General features: G+C 41.2%; 1 long non-coding RNA gene across 2 annotated transcripts in view; it reads left to right on the top strand.

Moving 5' to 3' along the window:
• Positions 1-6473: 6473 nt before the first annotated feature.
• LOC116855261 overlaps positions 6474-17846 on the top strand; it is a 45160-nt gene continuing 33787 nt past the window's right edge. Inside the window, exon 1 of one of the 2 annotated variants that reach the window (XR_004380321.1) lies at positions 6474-6538. This is a non-coding gene — a long non-coding RNA (uncharacterized LOC116855261). The remainder of the gene's footprint in view (positions 6539-17846) is intronic. The other variant, XR_004380320.1, reaches the window with a different exon arrangement.

Raw genomic sequence — 17846 nt, 5'->3', positions numbered from 1 at the left:
GAAAGAAGAGGAAAATGGAAAAGCTTGAAGGAAGAGTCTGTCTCTGAATAATCAGTCCTGTTTCGATAACCAGCAGCACTTAGGAATTCCGCATGCTGGAGTCAAGGGCTTTGGAATACAGTTGTGTTCAAATTTCAGTTGTGTCAAATGCTGACTGTGTAATTATGGATAAAATATTTTTCCTTGGATCTGTTCCCTCACCCATTAATGGGGGTACAAATATGTACCTCCTATGGTTGTTGTGACCTTTAAATGCTATAACATATATGTACAGAATACACACAATAGGCACTCTTTAAATTAACAGATTTTTTTTTTTAAATCATGCCATGGAATATTCTCTTATGGTACAGTTAATTTGAATATCTGAAGTTCTAAGCAAGGGAAAAGATCTCCTGTAGAGATTGTTGATGTTGGGAGGAGATGTTTTAAGGAGGAAACTGAGGTTCTGCAAAGAAAGCTATGACTTGCACTTGAGGGAGTGACAGAACTGGTCTTAGAACCCACACATCCTAACCCGGAGTATAGTCAGAGTAAGTGTGTCCCCTTGTATTGAAAATAGATCAAAAAGTAAGTGCACTGCACAGAAGGCTCTGCACGAAGCATTCCAGGTGCTAGGAAACAAAGGTAGTTATCTTTGATTAGTGCCAGGAACTATACATAGTTATCATAGTATCATAGTGTCGACCTTGCCACTGCCCAACAACGTAGTTGCAATATGGCCTCATTCTACAGATGAGAAAACTGTGACCTGGAAGAGTAAAATTTTGCTCAGGGTCAAACAGGAACAAATGACAGAACTCGAATTCAATCATAGGTCTGTATGTCCCCAAAGCCATGCCCTTTGCCCTATTTCATACTGTCCTTGAGGACTCAGACTGTGTCCACGCAGGGGTGTCTCCATCACTGACCAAATTGTGACGGCAAAGTCACCCACTGCAAGCTGTTTTCTCCCCTTTGATTGCAGTCCTGGTGATGGCCGTGGAGCCACCCTTTTTTGTTCACCTGGACACCACTAAAAGAACCTGTCAGAGATATATTCACGATTTCCTTGCAGAGGCTTATAAACTGTCACAGTTTTCTCAGAAATATTTTTATAAAGTCAAAGAACTAAAGGAAAAAACTCAGGAATGTGTTTGACATACATCTGAATCCAACTGCAAATTTCTTTCATTTAAAAATACCTTGGTTCAGTGGTTCTCAACCTTGGCTTGACACTAGAACAACTTGGGAAGCTTTAAGATGATTCTTAAATCCCAAGACTAATACAATCAGAATCTCTAAGAGTGGGGCTCACTATTGGCAGTTTTTAGCAGCTCACCAGATGACGCTAGGGTATTACTGCTAAGGTTAAAGATTGGGTGACCTTCCTCAATAATCCTTTCCCATGCTAAATTTCTGACACTCTCTGAAAAAAAAGTGCTCATTCTTTTTTAAAAGAATTTTTTATTAAATGCAATTTAGTTAACATGTACTGTATTACTAGTTTCAGAGGTAGAATTTAGTGATTCATCAGTTGCATATAACACCCAGTCCTTATTACATCAAGTGCCCTCCTTAATTCCCATCACCCAGGTACCCCATCTTCTACCCACCTTTCCACCAACAACCCTCAGTTTGTTCCATATAAGTAAAAGTCTCTTATGGTTTGCTTCCCTCTCTGTTTTTATCTTACTTTATTTTTCCTTCCCTTCCCTTGTGTTTATCTGTTTTGTTTCTCAAATTCCACATATGAGTGAAATCATATGGTATTTGTCTTTCTCTGACTGACTTATTTCATTTAGGATAATACCCACTAGTTTCATCCACATTGTTGCAAATGGCAAGATTTCATTCTTTCTGATAGGTGAGTAATATTCCTGGTGTGTGTGTGTGTGTGTGTGTGTGTGTGTACACCACATCTTTGTCCATTCATCTGTCAAAGGACATCTGGCTATTTCCATATTTTTTGCTATTGTGGACATTGCTGCTATGAACACTGGGGGGCATGTGACCCTTCAGATCACTATGTTTGTATCCTTTGGATAAATACCTACTAGTATAATTGCTGGATCATAGGGTAGTCCTATTTTTAACCTTTTGAGGAACCTCCATACTCCTTTCCAGAGTGGCTGCACCAGTTGGCATTCCCACCAACAGTGTAAGAGGGTTCCCCTTTTTCCATATCCTCACCAACGTCTGTTGTTTCCTGAGTTGTTAATTTTAGCCATTCTGACACGTGTGAGCTGGTATTTTATTGTGGTTTTGATTTATATTTCCCTGATGCTGAGTGATGTTGAGCATTTTTTCATGTGTCTATTAGCCATTTGTAGAAATGCCTGTTCATGTCTTCTGCCCCCAGAATTGCCTCATTCTTAACCGAGATCCCTTCTATGATAGCTAAGTTTCCCTGGCAATTTTACACAACATGGAGGTGTTAATTAGCAATTTTTTCTTTTTTTTGGAAGGGCACTTTGTTACTATATTATTGAAAGCTTTAAAAACTGTATAGTCCTTCATCCAGCATTTCAATTTCTTAGGACTTTACCCCAAGAAGAATGAAGAGATGTCTGCAAAGAATTGTTTGTGGAAGTTCATTAAAACATTATGATAGCAAATTTTGGAGACAGCCTAGGTATCCAATACTGAGTAAAGGTGATTGAGAAAGCTACAGTGTATTCAAAGGACAGGATGCAACTATTCAGCTTCTGTTTAAGTTCATGTTAACCAGTGCAGGAAATACTGTAGTAGGAAGAATATGTCAGTTTTTGGTTATAATACATGTGTTTTTCATAAGCATGGGGAAAAATATGGAGCTTAGTTTCAAACATATTAAGTCATGAGTTGTTACCTTGGATGCTTGGCTTCTGCCTGTTTCCCCCCCCCCACCCAGCTTTATTGAGATATAATTGACATATAACATGACTGACTTTTTAAATGCTCTTTTGGGTTTTCCAAATTTTTGTTTTGAGTATTGTTATTGTTTAATTGGAAACAGTAATAAAGTAGTCTGTAGAAAGTGGTAGGTTAAAATGCAGTCTAGAAATGTGTGTGCCTCTATGGCTTACTTAACTTTCGTGCATTATTTTTCATGGCAAACTTAGCTAGCTAGTATTTGCTGGAACAACTGTTGAGCTGTCTTCGGAAAAGAACATTCTCCAATTTTGTTGTTGTTCACAGACTAGAACATTCTTTCTCTTTTTTTAACTATCCAGATACCCCTTGACTAAAGTCAATATCTAAGGTCAAATGAGTGTTTAGAAGGGTATCTGCCAGACTCTCAGAGACTGGGAGCTGCTATAAGGAAAAGCTACAAGATAGCATTGAACATGGCCCTCGGTAAACAAGTATTTGTTGAATGAATAAATAAAGAATATATTTGTTAATACTCCTAGCAGAAAAAAAAGTAGAGAAAATCATGTTTGTGGCTTTCAGAGGAAAGAGCAAGGATTTGTGTTTGTGTGTGTTTGTAGACTTTTTTGTTGTTGTTGTTAATAGCTGCACTATGCCTTTAAGAACTAAGGTGTCCAACAGAGCACTCAGCAGGGAAGTAGAGCAGTGCAGCTGAAGCTCAGAGGGAGCTCTGAGGGTGAACAGACATTCCTGTGGATTCCTGTCAGAGCAAAGTGCCCTGCCCTATTTCACGATGGCATTTAAAGAAAGTAACACTAAGCTTAGATACTGGAAATAAAGCCTAAAGTTTTAGCTGAGGTACGCAAGGAGATGCTGTAAGAATTAATATGCTGCTAAGTTCAGATGTGGCTGGAAAGGAGAATGAGACAGGGGCAATGACAGTTTCATAGCAGTTTCTCCCTGGCAGAATTTGGTTCTAGTGTCTGATCCACAAAGCTGCTTGCCTGTCCTGGACCAGTGAACCTGGCCACAGGGAGCAGTGGCCAGTGTTTGGCAGCTGTTGCATTGCAAAAGTCTAAGAAGTTAACAAGGAAGATGACTTTTCAATTGACTTGGGCAAAGGAATTTCTATTCTAGGACAAGCAGAGGCCCCTAGTTCACAGTGGCACCTGCAGGGAGTGGGCTGGTGGGGAGGCACCAGTGAGGGAAAGGTCACTTGGGAATAGTCAGTAGCCAGGGGACCCTCCATCCATCTGAACTGAGTCACGGCACTTTCACTGAAGAAAATTTGCTCAGAGCTTGATTAATACTGATTTGCTTAAGAAATGCTCTCTTTCTAAACTAGAACTTCTATCAAGAGTCACTTTGGCTGATGGCAAGGTTCGGGGGCCATATCACATGATTTCTCGCCATCACAGATACCCTTCTCAGTCCAACCTGGAAATGACTCAGCTCAGGTGGTCAGCATTGTTGACAAGCAATGTAAGTGCATCTTAGCTCCCTGCTAGCAAAGGAGGCAGATGAGTGCCCCAGAGAGGTGGTTCAGAGCACAGGTTGTGATCTCAGCCAGTTTTGGGTTCAAATCCCAGCCAGGGCAGGGACAGGAACTGACTGGGCTGGGATCAGGATCAGGCAAGTAAGGCTGAGTCCTACAAGTAGAAGTTCAAATCCTGTCTTTATTTAAAATTCGGTATTTTTTAACCAGGACTTTTTTTCATTAATTTTGATTTTCTAAAATATTCCATTAACAAATTCTTTGCCCTGATTACAGAGTTTTGGGGGTCCCCTTTACATTTTGCACCCAAGGTGAGCACCTCACTTGCCTTACCCAGTCCGGACTTTGCCCAGCCAGATCACTCACCAGCCCTGGGAGACTGGGCAAGTCACTTCAAGTCTTGCTTCCACTATCTGTAAAATGGGGCGATTGCAAGAGTCTTTCTTACAGGGTTTTGTAAAGTGAAATGAGTTAATGCTCTTAAGGCTCTTAGCACAGGGTCTAAAGTGCAGTTGGTGCCTTTACTTTTGCAAGAACTTGGGTCAGTACCCCGAAATGCATGTTCTTGCCAATAAGAGCCGCATCCTCGAAGACACAAAATGGCTCATCAAGCCATTTCTGGACACTTACTAATACTGCTCAGACTGTTAGAACAATGATTCAGGGTCCCATTATTAAAAAACAGGAGCAAACCCTCAGTTCTCAGGGTGGAAGAAATACCCTTTGCCAAGCATCAAGTGATAATTGTGGTGTATGTTGGAAAGCAGCATAAAGAGCTAACCTCCTGGACACTGGCTTGAACAAAGGCATTTGCCAGGCACAGGTAGGAAACATAGGCCTGAGAAAAGGGCTGACCTCCTTGTGAACACACACCCCAACCATGGGTGCTCTATGCCCTGCAATGCACAGAAATGCATGCTGGGAGTAAACTCAGGGTGAAAGGTGTGTTAAGAAACCACTCTACCAACCGCATGCACGCTTCCATACATTCTGGGACATGACCAGTTTAGGCTTTCAGTGAAAATTTTAGCATTTCAAAAGAACCATTGTGGGGTGTCTCATATAGATATACAACAGTAAAACTAGATAGATTCCATGTTTACCACTAAAATTAAAATTGTCAGGCTGGGGGTAGGAGGAGGGTGGTTGGGTTATGGACATTGGGGAAGTTATGTGGTATGGTGAGTGCTGTGAAGTGTGTACACCTGGCGATTCACAGAGCTGTACCCCTGGGGCTAATAATACATTATATGTTAATAAAAAATTTAAAAATTTAAAAAAAATTGTCTCTGAAAATTTTGGGAAGCTTTCAGCCAAGAAATTCATTGTGGACTAGTGAAACTTGTGGCATTGGTCTATGTTTAAGGCATTTTGCATCAAAAACTTCTTTCCTATTTCCTAGGGTAAGATTCGATTCTAAAAGAAATGATAAGGAGGGAAGAGATTGATGAAATTTTTATTTCAAACTTCTTTACTCTCTGGAGTCTGGAAATAGATTATATAGGAGGAAAAATGCCCCACCCCAAGATGTCCACATCCTGATCCATAGAACCTGGAATATGGTACCTTGTATGGCATATGTGGTTAAATTGAGGATCTTGAGTTAGGGAGATTTTTCTAGATTATTTGGATAGGCCCAAATTAATCAAGGGAGATTATGCTTGTGGAGCAGGGTCAGAGAGGTGCAACCTTGCTGACCTCTAAGATGGAAGAAGGGGCCACAAGCCAAGGAAATGTGAGCAGCCTGTAGAAACTGGGAGAGACAAAGACATGGGTTATCTCCTAGAATCCCCAGAAAGGAATGCAGCCCTGGAAACACCTTGACCGTAGCCTAGTAAGACCCTTGTTGGGCATCTAACTTAGAGAATGCAAGATCATAAATCTGTGTTGTTTTAAGCCACTAAATTTGTGGAGATTTGTTATTATTACGATAGAAAACTAACACACAGCTGAAATTACATAACTTCCATGAGTCACTTTTATTGCATATTACAGGTTTGTTATATATTTAGAATCAAATCCTAGCATAGCATTTTTAAAAATTTAATATTAATATGTTGGATCTTGAATCCTAGTTTTTTCTTCTCGTTTATCTCAGGGTAGTGCGTTCTTCAGACTGGTGTGAAAAAGGAAACTGGAATTATTCCCCAGGAAGCACCTCTTTCCAAACCTGAGAGATGAGGAACGTTGCTGTGCATAAGGACATGCCTGGTAAGATTTGAGGTTGTAATCATGGGAACTGGGCCATATAGAGCAAGATGTAAATCCCTGAAATCATTTGTAATGAAACATAAACATTGAGTTAGCATGAGGGCCACAGTTTCTGGGTGGTTGGTTCTGACTTTGGCAATTAGGATTTAGAGGGAAAATTTTCCAGTTTTAATGGGCTCCAGATGTTCTTGTCCCAGCTGAAAATGTTTCATCATTTATGGTTAATATTTTTGTCAGCAGCAGCGTTTTGTTGTAATATCTCCAAATTGGTGATAGTGGTCGTTAGTCATCAAACAGATTCCAAATTGAGAGTTTAATCTTGGGATCACTTTAAGCATCCCATCACACTCCATTTAATTAAGAATTACTTAATAGTTATACTAGAATTTTGTTTGTGCAATAATGGACTACATGATTATCTGATGACAACCAGTCACTGAAATTAGGTATGAATGTGGTGTTCTAACAATGTCTGGCATCCTGGCCAGGGTCTAGGAGAAGGAAGCAAGGATGTCAGATAACCATCGTGTTGGATAAATAAAGAAGCAAAGATTTATTACAAATTACAATGAACTTCTTCATCATAGAATTTAGATTAAACTCACATCAGTTGGGGAACATTGAAGTGGTTATTTCTGAGAAGCACTCAGGAAGTTCAGATGAAAGAAAAAAAAGAGACAACTTCTGTTTTTAGAACAATAATATCATGACTACCTACACTTAATAAAAGGTAATTCTCCAAGATCTCTTCTAGGATATGGTTTTAATTATGTAAATAGTCTAAAACTCAGCACATTACTTACATTTATGCTTTCCTTTCCTCTGATGAATGAGAGGAACACGGTTTACTTTTCTAGGAATCTTTTCTGGGAATCACTATCTACACGCCATCTTGAATTCATAAGGCAGGGAGTGCAGGGTGCATTTGATGATTTTGGTGGGTTATGCTATAGCAGGACCTGGTGGAATTAGTTACATTGCAAAGGTGTTTGAAAGGCCTGTTATTACTTACTTACTTAGAATGGGCTTGATTTATAACTTGCTAATAAGTCCCATCCAGGTCGCCCTAGAGCTTTGATCGGTACTTCTATGGTGCTTACATTCATTGGTGTTAACTAGATAATTTTCGAGGTTTTCTTGCCAGGGCATACAGTTTCATGGTTAATTAGGAGCCTGGATTATAGGCCCTCACGCCACTTAGCAAAAGAATAATTTGTGGTTACTGACAAATAATAAAATCTCTTTAGGCCTTTGTCTTTTTTTAAATGATAAATCATTTTGCCTTTGTACTATATCATCTGTCAGCAGAATGCTTGAGGAGTTTCATTGCTTATAAAGTAAGGGTCCTTTGCTGGAATGCTAGAACCAAAGAAAGATGCCGCTGAAGATTCTAAATATGTGTGCAGACTGCTCACTGGGGAAGACATCGTGCTTTCCTCACATTTCCATTCTCCTCCTCATTCGGGGTCCAACAGATACAGCATCCGTAGAAAGGAGATGCAGTCGCAGTGGGTCCAGCCCCACCCAGGGTGATTGGCAGGGCTCACAGCTAGAATTGACAAGATTTTAAAAATACGTGTTTTGTTTTTCACAAGTTGTCTCATCTGTTGATAAGTACTTTTGAAAATTTAAATCACAGACTCATTCTTTTATGACACTTTTCAGCAAGTATTCGCTATATAAAGTGTTCTTAGACTATCCCAGACCCTTTTGAAGCCCAAGGCTCATTTCCATGGGTAATTCTCCATCCACCATCTCTAATTACCAGCGAGCATCAGTGCCAGGTGCTCTGAGGAATCCAACTCTCTAAAGCAAGGAAATGCATCCCTTTTGCTAACTGTAGTCCTCAGTTTGCCTCCTCAGAGTCAGCATGAAAGAGTTTGCCAGCTCCAGATGAAGTGATACGATGTGATGTAAGAGATAATGGGAAAGAAGTTCTCTTCTAATATTAAATAATTTTTTTTGTCTTCTCCACCCCCTCCCAGATGGTATTATTTAAAATAACAGTAATAATAACAAAATAACAACAATGAAGAGAGCTAGCATTTCTTAAACCTTGATTATGTGTCAGACACTCTGCTAAGCACATTACCTTTTCACTGTACCCTCTAATCCTTAGGGCAACCCACAAGCAAGTTGCCATTAGTGTGTTCACCCCATCTTAGCGATGAATCTGGTGTGGCTAAGGTATTTAATTTCTGAGTCAAGCATTGTACACTGTTTTCTCTTGCTTTTAAAATGTATTCATTCTTTTAGCAAAAGTTTAGTGAGTACCTACTGTGTCCCAGGCCCTGCTTTAGCCTCTGTGTACTCTGGAGAAAGATGTGGTGAACTCAACAAATGCCTTTGTTTTACAAGAAGAAAGAAGGTTGCTTCTGAGCAAAAGAGGGAATGCTAACTTCATTCACTGGCCTCCTGCTTCTGCCCCCAGGGATAGTAATAAGAACCCTATCCTGCAGGTGGCTGTCTGTCATAGTCACCTTTTCAACTGGGTGGGGAGAATGACATCCGGAGAATGTGAACTGTTTTTACTCCAGGCTTTCCGCAAAGATGGAAGTGGGGGGTAGGGGTCTGCCCTGAAAAAGATGATGGGGGAATTTCCAGGTCTGAGAAAACTCACTAATGAACTTGGAATCCTAGTATCTCCATTGGAAAGGGCCTCAGAGTCGTTGAGTGCAGCCGTTAGACCAAATTTCTATTCAGTGCTAGATGATCCACCTCTTAATTCGTGTCAGAGTACCCCTGCTTGTATACTTTCAGTGCTAAGGAGCTCTTCACCCTACAGAACAGTCCATTCTGATGCTAAAGGTTGTTTCTCATAATACTGAGCTAGCAGTCTGCCTCCATGTAACTTCCACTCGTTGGTCTCAGCTCTGTTCTCTGATGCCATGCCAAATAAATGTAGTTCGTTTTTTATAAAAATGTCCTTAAGTGTCTGAAATCAGCAATCTTGTCCCCTTTAAGTCTTTTTTATTCTTGCAGTTTCAGCCTTCCCTCATGTGTTGTTATTCCCAGATCCTTCCCTCTCTTAGCTGGAGCAGTAGTCTCTGGAAATGAGTGGGCTGGGCCCATTCAAGGCTCACTGGAAAGAGCTATTAATAGACACTACTTAAGTGACAAGAGGTTGTGAAGGAGGAGCGGGGCATCTCCTTTGGCCATTAGGACATGGACAAAGCATCTTTAGAGTCCCAGAGGTTTCTGAAGTCAGGGCTCATCTGGTGGTATTTGAGCCCCTAAATAGTGCTGAGGATCCTGGGAAGAATCTTTAGAGGGCCAGGCTGCAGAATGTGATACAGTACTAGGGAAGCAAATCTAATGGCTCTAGAATGTACTTGCTGCTGACAGTTTTATACAACCATCTCTAGGGAGAATTTTATTTACAGGGAGGAAGGGGGTGGGTGGAATTAAAGCTTATGGATTCTTTGATGCTCTAAACTCTCTTAGAAACAGCAACTACCATAAATCCAAGCTCATTCACCCTCATAAATTCCCCCCATCTCTGGTAAAGAATTGAAATTGAGAAAAAGCCACCAATGACCCCCTAATAATGCCCCCTACCCCTGATAATACCATGATGCCCAACCTGCTCCCTCCTTTACCCACTCTAAGAGTAAGGGTAAGTTTTTTAAGATAGTGTTTTAATGATAAACCCAAAAGACCTAAATGTAGGCCATGTAGGCTATACCATTGCCAGTAATAGAAACTCATATTTAATATTACTATATATGGGGCGCCTGGGTGGCTCAGTGGGTTAAGCCTCTGCCTTCAGCTCAGGTCATGATCTCAGGGTCCTGGGATCGAGGCCCGCATCGGGCTGTCTGCTCAGCGGGGAGCCTGCTTTCTCCTCTTTCTCTATGCCTGCCTCTCTGCATACTTGTGATCTCTCTCTCTCTGTTTCAAATAAATAAATAAAATCTTAAAAAAAATATTACTATATATGATGGTAAATTATTTTGTTGTTTGCCTCACTGCTATTTTCAGAGGAATTTATCTTTGTTTGGTACATGAAGCTTGGTTACAACCTACCCTTAGATTCAAAGTCATGTTAATACAGTGATGTAAATGTTACTTTATCATGGTTTCTTCTGTTGAACAGAGTGCTTCCCTTTATCTGTTACCTAATATATTAATGGCTACACTGCCACCAGCTTTGATGTTGATGCATTCTGTACCGGACCTAGGTAGTAGGGTGAGTAGCCTTACCTCTCTGTTGCTGGTCAGACAGCCGCTGCTGAGAAATGTCCAGTGATTCATGGGTGGTTTATGACTCTAGATAACAGAGCCCAAGTAATATACCAGTCTTCTGCCCAGTGCTGTTTACCTTGCATAATTCTTCAGAACATGTGCTAACTGAAAATGGAGGTGTAAGAATTAAATTCACATAGGCACAGTTGAATTCCAGACCAGTGAAAAATACTGATGACATTAATTAGATCTGTCCATTGAACAATTAGAAAATAAAACTCAATTATTATCTCTTAAACAAAATCATATAAAGGCAATTGTATACATCTTTGAAAATCTACCAAGGTTAAGTTTTTCAAAGGTAATGTTTTCCATGGCATGTAAACTGTTCTGGGGCAAAGTAAGCACTCAGTCATACTCAATTCTATAGATCTACAGTGTTTTCCTTCCTTTCTTATCTAATCAGTCTCTAGGAGTCTGCTAAGAATAAGGCACACAAACTGCTTTTATTAAAGAAAAATTTTGGTGGTCAAAAGATTAATATCATGGGGATGGAAAACAGGCCTATCAGTGAGGTTTGGTGACTGCTAAGCCAAAGCCACAGATCTGGCTAACCTCAAACTGGTCTCTTAATTTGAAAGTAAAATTTAAGGAGAGCTCATCTAATTCTTTGGAGGTTTAAGATAAGCTCTTGTTGACTGGAGACAGTAATCTATGTTTTGGGGGGGGGTTAACTGGAAATATTCTTTTCACTTTTATGTAAGACATGTGTTAGTCTTGGCTCTAAAGGAATATTTCATATCCAAGATTCTCAAGGAAATCTTCTGAGATTAATTCATTTTGGAAAAACATAACTTCTTTGCTTCCATTCCACAGAGATTTAAATGAGTGCTGGTGGGAGATGTTTCTTTTCCAAGAAAGGTGTAATGCTCTAGAGGCTGAGGTCTTACACGGCTTAGAGCCAGTAATTCTCCTAATGGACACTCCTCCACTTCATTTTGAAACAGAAAAATGTTAAAAACAACATTTTAGGTTCAGAGCATGTATTTTAAATATTGACATCATATATATTTAAGAGAGGTATCTGAGCAATGGCTGGCCTAGTGCCTTCATCTGACCATCCACCACCCATTCATCCATCTACCATCTGTCCCTCCCTCCCTCCATCCATCCATCTACCATCGTCCACCATCCATCCATCTACCATCCACCATCATCCAACATCCATCCATCTACCATCTACCATCGTCCACCATCTATCCATCTACCATCCACCATCATCCAACATCCATCCATCTACCATTCACCATCTTCCAATATCCATCCATCCATCTACGATCCACCATCCATCCATGGTTAGTGAATGCATTCTAAAGTCAGTCTGCATTGAATCCCAACCCTCTCACTTACCACCTGTGTGACCTTGGGCAAGTTATTTAAATTCTCTATGCCCTAGTTTTCTCATCTGTAAAATGAAGGTCATGAGAACATGTACCTCACAATATTACTGTGAAGGTTAAATAAGTTAAAGTAAGTTAATGTAAGCAAAGTACTTAGAGCAGTGCCTGGCACACCACTAGCACTGTCCAAATAGTTGTTTTGTGTTATTATTTATATTATTGGTGAAACAACTCAGGCCCTGAAAAGATGAGTAACCAATTTGTAAGTATAGAATAAATACATCAGGAGTTAGAGAATCCACTTCTTTGATTTTTTTTTTTTTTCTTCTCTAGAAAGTGGAGGGGAAAAGCTAGGGAAGATGTATTAGTAGAGGAATGGAGTTTGAGATCATTTTCAGAGGACTAAAATAGAAGGCTTTGTTTTCTTTTTTATTGTTTGATTGGTTTTATTTTGTTGTAATTGATAATTATTTCCAAATCTCCAAAAGAAAGTAAATGAGGAGACTCATTTACGTATTTACTTACTGCTCTGACCAACTAGACCGTAAAACCCCCATGGGCAAGGATTGTGGCTTTGTATGTATGTATGTATGTATGTATTTATTTATTTTTGTCTGACAATCCTAGTGCTATAACCCCAGCATCCTGGATCTTTGGGGTGCCTGAGAAGCAGGGATAGGTGAGAATCTTTGTAAAGAAACAGTCCAGAGACTGGAGGAAAGGGATACCCACTGAGAAAATTTCTTGGAGTAGGAGCCAGGGGAGGTGTTAAGTCAGTCCCCGACTAGCCCAGAAGAGCATTAGGCACCCACTGAAGAAGACCTGCCTCTCTGTCTCCATGGACCCTGCAGCCAGGACACATAGCTCGACCCCGACTGGAGGGTAGAATCAAGGATAGAGTAGCAAAGGTGATGTGTACCCCCAGAGAAGTGTGCAAGGGAAGATGAAACAAAAGGATCTAGAAGAGACTTAGAAATGTTCTCTCTTAGTCCATCCAATTTAGTTTGAGTTCCGGTATTTACTGAGCACCTAGGAAAGACAAAACACAGGCTGGGGATATTGCGGGGCCTTGACCTGTGTGTGCATTGCAGGAGAGAAGATGCTTCTGGATGAGGATCTAGCCCTACCTTCACAGCTCCCTCAGCCCCTCCCTGTGGAGGTCTGGAAGCTTGCTACTTCCTCTCAGCTCCTCAGCCCTCTCAGAAGGCATCCACCCCACCTCAGACTGTCTGAATTTTACAGTTTGCATCCACCCAGCAACACAAGAGAGCTGAGATCCGGGTATAAGGGCAGGAACTGTCATGTTAACCCAGGATGGCCAACCGTCCCAGTTTGTCTGGAACTGTCTTGGCTTTACCACCAAAAGTCCTTAGTCCCAGGCCAATGGGACAGTTGGTCACATTATTTCTACTTACTGTAGGTAAATAGCCAGCAAAAACAGTATGGGAAGAGCTGCCTAGTTTGTTCACTTCTCTTAAGCCTATTGAACTTGACTTAGGTTAATTTAGCTTATTTATTATTTTAAAAATTTTGTAGCTTGTTTATTATTTATTTAAACAGCAGAGAGATGTGTGGGTGAATTGCACAGTATTGGTCCCTGTAGAATTACTTTTACTGACATTCCCTTTGTTTTTTGCTTCTTTAAAAAAAAAAAAAAATATATATATATATATATGTTTGTTGTTTTAAGATTTATTTATTTAAGACAGAGAGAGCAAGCATGAATGGGAGGGATAGAGGGAAGGGAATAGAGAAACTGAAGCAGATTCAGTACTGGGCACAGAGCCCAACTCCGGGCTCAGTCTCACAACCCTGAGATCATGACCTGAGCCAAAACCAAGATTGGGACGCTCAACCAACAGAGTCACCCAGGTGACCTGAAATTCCCTTTGTCAAGACACTCTGGGTGCATTGCCAGGCAGCTGTAGTAGGTAGCCTGGGAAGCTCACTGCATTATTTCCTGTACAGATATCACCGAGGCTTAATTCTGTCCGTTGTACAGTGTCCTGTCCTCTCTCCCGGCCCTGAGAGCCCCTAGGGGACTGGGGACACTCATGCCCTGGCTGCTGGGAAGGTGGGTCCTCTTTGTGGCTGTCCTGTAGTAGAGTTGAAACTCCCATGCATGTGGGCATGAATTCCCAATTCATCTTATTTTCATTTTGCCCCATTTTCGCCCTTTATTTTTGTCTTGTACCATATGTGTTTTGTGTAAGTTATTTAGGTATATACGTAGAATGGAATTAAGTGATGTTTCTGGCTACAGGTTACTTGAACCATTTGGCCTGATGGAGGTGTAATGAATTATCTTGTTTGCGTGTGATAAGTGCCCTGGGGTTCCCTTTTGTAATAGTAGGTGGCTGTCTTCACGCCTGTCTGCATGGGCTCTTAGAAAAGGGCACAAAGGGAAGCCATTCTCTGTGGCTGCTCTTTGAAAGAGTCTCTTGCAGCCCTTCCCTGTAGATGGTTGGAAGTTGTTTAAGAGAAACAGTAGGAAGACCACACCAGGAGCATTCTGCTGGGGGCTGAAGCGAAAGATTAACATCCAGGGTACAGTGGGATAATGCTGTGAAATAACCAAAGCTTCACTCCATCACTTACTCTTCTAATCCATAGGTGAGAGTGACTCAGAGAGGAAGTGAGGGGTGTGTGTGTAGAGGTTTGGGTCTCAAACAAGGTAGGTCCCACGGCCTTCCCTTTTTGGGCTAAGACCTAAGGAAGGGAATAGAAGATCTTGGAGAAGTCAGGAGGTGAGGGCTCCTGGGTCTCAATTCTCCTGTGCCCAGCTCTGGGGAGATGACTAGATCCCCAAGTAGAAATAGCTGCTTGGGCCTAGAATCATATGAGGTGCCTCCCAGGATCCCATGGCCCGCCATCTGTCCCCATGCAGACCATGGAAATAGTTGAAAGAGAGTGGGGTCCAAGGAGGCCTCAAGGATGGTAGCTGCCTGTGTGGACTGAGACCTGAGACCACAGCAGATCTCTGAGGATGACGGTGCGGGCTGATGATGACCCCAGGACCCCCTCCCTCAACACCTTGACTATACAGAAGACAGCCCTCCCAGCTCACAAGGAAAGGAGGTAACCCTGAATTGCCAAAGATGCATTTTTCTCCAAGTGGGGGCTTAAAATAGACATTAAATTCAGTTTTAGAAAAAGAATAATATATTTCCATCCCGTCTGATAATATGGGCTGAGATGATGCTTGCTTGGGTATAACAGTGGTGATAATGGTGGCTTACGTAGCGTTGATTCCTCTGCTAAGTGCTTTACATGGATTAACCCATGAACTCTCTACAACGCAGGGACCACTAAATTCCCACTCTGGAGGAAATTGAGGCACAGAGACGTTGCTCGAGGTCACGTAGGAGGAGATAGGATTTGAACTTGAGTAATCCTAATGACCCTTAGCAACATACTTCGTGTTTACAAACTTAATTGTTCTGAAAGTCTTTCCTGATCTCAAGCTAAAGACTTCTTGTGGGAGTATAGACCATTCCTTCTTGTTTGGTCCTTAACAGAAAGAGCTTATAGCCACTCATGTGATCCATATCTTTTCTCCATTTCCTCCCTTTCCACCCGAACGACCTTGGTTGCCTTAGCCTCTCCTTAAGGCTGTTGAGATTTCATGATTTCTGATTTGCCCACTGCTTGAATGTCTGGGTCTGATCTGGAACAGGTCAGTATGGGATGGGTACTCAAGGATGACTGTATCTTCATGATTTCCCAAGTCAGTGCATTCTGCTGGTGAATTTAGTAACTCTTTCGATAAGAAATAGTTCACTCTCATGATCACCCGTGGTCCCGAGTCTGCATCTGCCATGCGTTTGTAAGGAAGCCCCAACAATCTTTCTCTACATCTTCTGGGAAATGAGCTATTTGGCCTTATGTACATGGCCAGTTGCCAGGCCTGTTTTCTGTCTATCTAAATTATCGTGGCAGAGGAGATAAAAATACAAAGACAAAAAAGTCATTTTTCTCCCCCCAAAACACCAAAATTCTTTGAGCCTTTCATTCTCTTCTGCTTTTTTGCCGATAACAGTGAATAATGGTTTCTGCTGCTGCTTTTATTGGCTTAGCATTTAGGATCATAAGAATGTAAATGTTTCCCTAAGGAAAAATACATTTGGGGGATTAACTAGACTGTTTCTTTACTTTTAAAATTTTAGTTATAAAAGGAAGAAAGAATCTGCTGAGCTAAACCAAGTTAATGATCACCAACAGAAAACAGAGAGCAGAGACCACCATTCATTTGAATAGGAGCTCCCAGGATTTGTGGAGGTCCACTCTGGGGGTTCTGTTTTAGCTTGCGTGGCTTTAAAGGTTCTGTTTTAAATCCAGTGACTGTCATATTTGAACATATTCATATTTGGGGTTAGGTCACATCATTGGTAAAACTGATTTTGTTCACTATTTTATTCCTTTAACTGACCATTATTACTCTCTTTTCATGCCAGCTTCTCGATATGAGGTAGCTTTAGCAAAGGGCTATTGTCTTTTCCTCATGATGCCTGTCTCCCCCCTACCCCCAGGTCCCCTATAATCTCTCATTTACCCTCACACCTCTGTTGAAACCATGCTCTTAGAAATCAGCAACAGTTTCTTTAAGGTGAAATGGAAAGAACTCATGTTCTTTTTTGTTGCTCTACCTGAGATCTTTGGCACTTGTCCTCTCCTTCAGTTCTTGGCCTCTTTGATACCTTATGACCATTTCTTCTCTCAGGAGGTGTCCATCCTCTCTGGAGCATTCTCTAAGGCTTGGCTTCTGTCTCTAGACTTAGTTTTCTCTATATTAATCTTGGCGTAGGCTCGTATCTTTAGATGTCAATGTTATTTATGTAATTCCTAGGTCCATATCTCCCATAGTTGTCTCTCTCTGAAATCCCAGCTGTATCTCCCCCACCCGCTGAATAATTTCATTTATTAATTTGCTTTACCCTGGCCCATGAAGCACAGCAGACCACTGGCCAAAATCATCTTCTTACCCCTAAGTTCACTCCTCTTCCTGGATTCTCAGTGGCACTATCATTTAGTTTCTGAATCATGCATACTAGAAAACTTGTGGTCATCTCTGACTCCTTTTTCCAGGCTTTGAGTTTCAGGAGGAACAGAAGTAGTGTCCACCTTTTTCCACCATCTTACTGGAGCCTGGCACAGTGCTTGGCACATAGGAGGAACTTAATACATATTTACTGAATGATTAAATGTGTTTTCTCTTTTGTTACTTGTATTCTCTCACTCATCAACCTAATTAATCCATCATCCAGCCTACATATATGTGTTTGTGGAGCTGTGTAGAGTGCTTATTGGGATTGGGAGCTCTTGTGTTGGACTGCCTTGGCTAAGCTTCTCCCCAGCTGGGTGATCTTGAGAATGTGATGATGGTGATGAAGATAATTATGATGTTGGTGATGGTGATGATGGTAGTGATGTTGGTGGTGCCAGTGATAATGGTGGTGATGGTATTGATGATAATGGTGATAATGATGTTGATGGTGATGGTGATGATTATGATGATGATGTTGGTGAAGGTGATGATGATAATGATAGCAGAGGATAGGCACAAGTGGGGTGTAGTGAAGTTTGGAAGCATGTAAGGTGCTATGAGGGTCATCATTTCAGGGTAAGGACAAGTGACAGCAATGGAATGTCAAGGTTCAGTATGTGTTTAGGGCAGAAGATTGAGCACTTTAATGGGCCTGAAGAGCAGTGGAAGAAAAGGCAGA

The sequence above is a fragment of the Lontra canadensis genome, unplaced genomic scaffold, assembly GCF_010015895.1.
Source record: "Lontra canadensis isolate GAN:19392208 unplaced genomic scaffold, GSC_riverotter_1.0 scaffold100, whole genome shotgun sequence".
Taxonomy (NCBI): domain Eukaryota; kingdom Metazoa; phylum Chordata; class Mammalia; order Carnivora; family Mustelidae; genus Lontra; species Lontra canadensis.
Note: the sequence above shows the minus strand (reverse complement) of the source record. Positions and strands in the feature narration are given on the sequence as shown.